The following is a 5,069-nucleotide window of genomic DNA, read 5'->3' on the forward strand; positions in this document are numbered from 1 at the left end:
TCAACTCTTTCAGTTGTTAGCACAGCATGGGACTGTTGCCTGCACTTTGCAAGATGAGATTTCTATAAGGAGCAACTCTGCTTTTCGAAGAGAATAAAAGCTTCAGGCCTGCCAGGCCTGGGAAAATGTGCCAGGACAGAAAGCCATTGTTCTTTTTCTAGGGTTAATGGGGCCCCATCATTGGCATCTGGGAGCCTGATGTATATTATTCACGTTCCAAAGCCATAAGAAATGTGTATCCTGTTTCCTTCTCTCTGGCAGGAATCAACTGTGTCACATTTTAGGAGATCATGGGGGGACTTTTACTTGCAGTTTGGGAGATGAGCTTCTCAAAAGAAACCACTGTGGTTTTCACTGAGAAAGAAAGCTCCGGGTTTGAGTCTCTGTTTCATATGATTCACCTTCAAAAGCCATAACAAATGTTTTTCCTGCTACTTTCTGTTTTTCGGGAATCAACTCTTCAACTTCTTCGCCGAGCATGGGACTGTTAACTGGACTTGGCGAGATGAATATCCCAAAAGGAGCAGCTGTGCATTTCCCAGAGTAAGAAACCTCCAGGCCTGGATCCTCTGAAGCATATGATTCACTTTCCAAAGCCATAGCAAATGTGTTTCTTTATGCCTTCTGTCTGACAGGAATCAACTCTTTCACTTGTTAGCAGAGCATGGGACTGTTAACTGCATTTTGGAAGATGAGATTCCTCTAAGGAACAGGTGTGCTTTTCACCAAAGAAGAAAGCGCCAGGCCTGTATTCTCTGATGCATATGACTCTCTTTCCAAAGCTATAACAAATGTGTTTCGTGATGCCTTTTGTCTGGCAGGAATCAACTGTTTCACTTTTTTGCACAGCATGGAACTGTAAGTTGCACTTGGAAGATGAGCTTCCCAGAAAGAACATCTCTGTTTTTCACCGAGAAAGAAAGCTCGAGGCTTACATTCTCCCATGCATATGATTCACTTTCCAAAGCCATAACAAATGTGTATCCTGATGCTTTCTGTCTCTCAGGAATGAACTCTTTCACTTGTTAGCACAGCATGGGACTGTTAACTGCACTTTGAAAGATGAGCTTCCTATAACGAAGAAGGGTGCTTTTCACCAAAGAAGAAAGCGCCAGGCCTGGATTCTCTGATGCATATGATTCACGTTCCAAAGCCATAAGAAATGTGTATCCTGATGTCTTCTGTCTGGCAGGAATCAACTGTGACACGTTGTAGCAGATCATGGGACTGTTAGTCGCACTTTGCGAGATGAGCTTCTCTAAGGACCAACTGTGATTTTCACCGAGAAAGCAAGCTCCAGGCCTGGATTTTCAGACGCATATGATTCGCTTTCCAAAGCCATAAGAAATGTCGGTCCTGAGGCCTTCTCTTTGGCAGGAATCAACTCTTTCACTTCTTAGCAGAAGATGGGATTGCTAACTGCACTTTTCGACAGGAACTTCCTATAAGGAGCAACGGTGCTTTTCCCAGAGTAAGAAACATCGAGGCCTCGATTCTCAGATGCATAGGATTCATTTTCCAAAACCATAACAAATGTGTTTCCTGATATTTTCTGTCAGGCAGGAATCAAATGTTTCACTTGTTACAGGACCATGGGAGTGTTAGTTGCACTTTGCGAGATGAGCTTGCTTCAAGGAGCAACTGTGCTTTTCCCAAGATAAGAAAGCTCCAGATGGTTTCTCAGATGCATATGATTCACTTTCAAAAGCCATTAGAAATGCGTGCCCAAATGTATTCTCTGTGGCGAGAATCAACTCTTTCACTTATTAGCAGACCATTGGCCAGTTCAGTGCACATGGCGAGATTAGCTTCCCGTAAGGAACCAGTGTGCTTTTCACCAAGAAAGCAAGCTCCAGACCTGGATTCTCTGATGCATATGATTCACGTTCCAAAGCCATAAGAGATGTGTATCCTGATGTCTTCTGTCTGGCAGGAATCAACTGTGTCACATTTTAGCAGATCATGGGACTATTGCTTGCATTTTGCGAGATGATCTTCTCTAATGGAAAACTGCGCTTTTCACCAAGAAAAAAATCTCCAGGCCTGGATTCTCTGATGCATACAATTCTCTTTCCAAAGCCATAAGAAACGTGTTTCCTGATACTTTCTGTCTGTCAGGAATCAACTGTACACTTGTAAGCAGGGCATTGGACTGTTAGCTGCACATTGCGAGATTAGCTTCCCCCAAGGAACAACTGGAATTCTGGGCTGAAAAACGGCGCTTTCCCGGACCCGTACGTAAAACGCACCATTGAGCTTTGCGCCCAAGGTCAAGGTGGCAGCCTTGGGCTCTCAGGTGCCAATGAGGGGGCTCCATTTACTTTAGTAAAGGAGCAAGCTCTTTCTTGTCCTGGTACCTTTTTCCTGCCTGGAATCTTCGTCCGTCTGGAATTCTAGGCTGAAAATCGGCACTTTCCCGGACCCGCACATGGCACGCACTGTCGAGCTTTGAACTCAGGGAAAGGTGGCAGCCTTGGGCTCTCAGGTGCCATTGATGGAGCCGCATTAACCCTAGAAAAGGAACAAGCGCTTTTTGTCCTGGCACCTTTTCCCTGGCAGGAATCTTCTTCCCTCTGGAATTGTGGGCTGAAAATCGGCACTTTCCCGGACCAGTACGTTGCACGCACCGTCGAGCTTTGAACTCAGGGAAAAGGTGGCAGCCTTGGGCTCTCAGGTGCCAGTGATGGGGCCCCATGAACTCTAGGAAAGGAACAATGGCTTTTTGTCCTGGCAGCTTTTCCCTGCTTGGAATTTTTGTCTGTCTGGATTCTGGGCTGAAAAATGGCACTTTCCCGGACCTGCACGTGGCACGCACCGTCGAGCTTTGCGCCCAGGGAAAAGGTGGCAGCCTTGGGCTCTCAGGTGCCAATGATGGGGCCCCATGAACTCTAGGAAAGGAACAATGGCTTTCTGTCCTGGTACCTTTTCCCTGGGAAAAATCTGCGTCCGTCTGGAATTCTGGGCTGAAAAACGCCACTTTCCCGGACCCGCACATGGAATGCACCGTCGATCTTTGGCAGCCTTGGGCTCTGAGGTGCCAGTGATGGGGCCCCATTAACCATAGAAATGGAACAAGTGCTTTCTGTCCTGGCACCTTTTCCCTGGAGGGAATCTTCCTTTGTCTGGACTTCTCGGATGAAAAGAGGCACTTTCCCGGACTCGCACGTGGCACGCACCGTAGAGCTTTGCCCCCAGGGAAAAGGTGGCAGCCTTGGGCTCTCAGGTGCCAATGATGGGACCCCATTAACCCTAGAAAAGGAACAAGCGCTTTCTGTCCTGGCACCTTTTCCCTGCCCAGAATTTTCGTCCGTCTGGATTATGGGCTGAAAAACGGTACTCTCCCGGACCCGCACGTTACACGCACTGTCGAGCTTGGCGCCGAGTTGAAAAGGTGGCAGCCTTGGGCTCTCAGGTGCCAATGATGGGGACCCATTAACTTTAGAAAAGGAACAAGCGCTTTCTGTCCTGGCACCTTTTCCCTGCCTGGAATCTTCGTCCCTCTGGAATTGTGGGCTTAAAATCGGCACTTTCCCAGACCAGTACGTGGCACGCACCGTCGAGCTTTGAACTCAGGGAAAAGGTGGCAGCCTTGGGCTCTCAGGTGCCAATGATGGGGCCCCATGAACTCTAGAAAAGGAACAATGGCTTTTTGTCCTGGCAACTTTTCCCTGCCTGGAATTTTCGTCTGTCTGGATTATGGGCTGAAAAATGGCACTTTCCCAGACCCGCAAGTGGCACGCACCGTCGAGCTTTTCGCCCAGGGAAAAGGTGGCAGCCTTGGGCTCTCAGGTGCCAATGATGGAGCCCCATGAACTCTAGAAAAGGAACAATGGCTTTTTGTCCTGGCAGCTTTTCCCTGCCTGGAATTTTCGTCTGTCTGGATTCTGGGCTGAAAAATGGCACTTTCCCGGACCCGCATGTGGCACGCACCATCGAGCTTTTCGCCCAGGGAAAAGGTGGCAGCCTTGGGCTCTCAGGTGCCAATGATGGGGTCCCATGAACCCTAGAAAGGGATCAATGGCTTTCTGTCCTGGCACCTTTTCTCTGGGAGGAATCTTCTTCCATCTGGAATTGTGGGCTGAAAAACGGCACTTTCCCGGACCCGCACGTGGCTCGCACCGTCGAGCTTTTCACCCAGGGAAAAGGTGGCAGCCTTGGGCTCTCAGGTGCCAATGATGGGGACCCATTATCCCTAGAAAAGGAACAAGCGCTTTCTGTCCTGGCACCATTTCCCAGGTGCATTCACTCCAATGTTCTGTGGTGAACCCTAGAGAAGGAATAATCGCTTTTTGTCTTTCTGTTCTATGGTTTCTCTGGCATTCACTCCAATGTTCTATTGTGTTTCCCTCACCTTGAGGACTAGACCAATTAACATGCTCTTGTATTGATTGTGTAAATTTGGTCAGCTTGCCTAAATAACAAGGTTGACTTTTTACTTGGGCAGGTATCTCAGGCCATGCTCTAGTACCACAAATTAAGTACTTGTTCTCGGGACGCATGCGCTGTGGACGGCGCGGAGTGAAGGGGTCGCCCAGGGGGGGCTCCGCTGGCTCTGCTCCACTGGGGAGGAGCCTCTCCCCTCTCCATGACGCAGTCGATGGGCGTATCCATCCACGGAGGAGGTGGTGGGGGTGGCGTGGGAACTGAGCCGACCCCAGCCCCTGTGGGCTGCGAGGGACCCGCATGCATCTTGATTGGCAGGCAGTAGGGAGGGGGGTTGGGCGGTCCTGGCGCCTCGTGGTAAGCGCGTGCAAACTCTGTTTGATTTCGCGGGCATTGCGATCACGTGGTGTCTTTGTTTTCCTGACCACGCAGTTATGGCGGGCGGATTTAGCCCCACCGGAATGTCTCCCGCGGCAGTCTCTTTCCGCAATGGAACGACTCTGGCGTACCTGCGGGGCGGCGGGGAGCGCGGCGGAACAGCTCCAGCCCCGAGGCACCCGCAGGGCATTGCCGGTGGCGGTGGCGTTGCCGCAGGTGGATGGACAGGAGTAAAGCCGTTCCAAGGGGCTTGTTCCCTTTCCCACATCTGGGCACCCCCCATCGTGTTTTCTCAGACTCAGGATATA

The sequence above is a fragment of the Pithys albifrons genome, chromosome 1 (genome assembly GCF_047495875.1).
Source record: "Pithys albifrons albifrons isolate INPA30051 chromosome 1, PitAlb_v1, whole genome shotgun sequence".
NCBI lineage: Eukaryota > Metazoa > Chordata > Aves > Passeriformes > Thamnophilidae > Pithys > Pithys albifrons.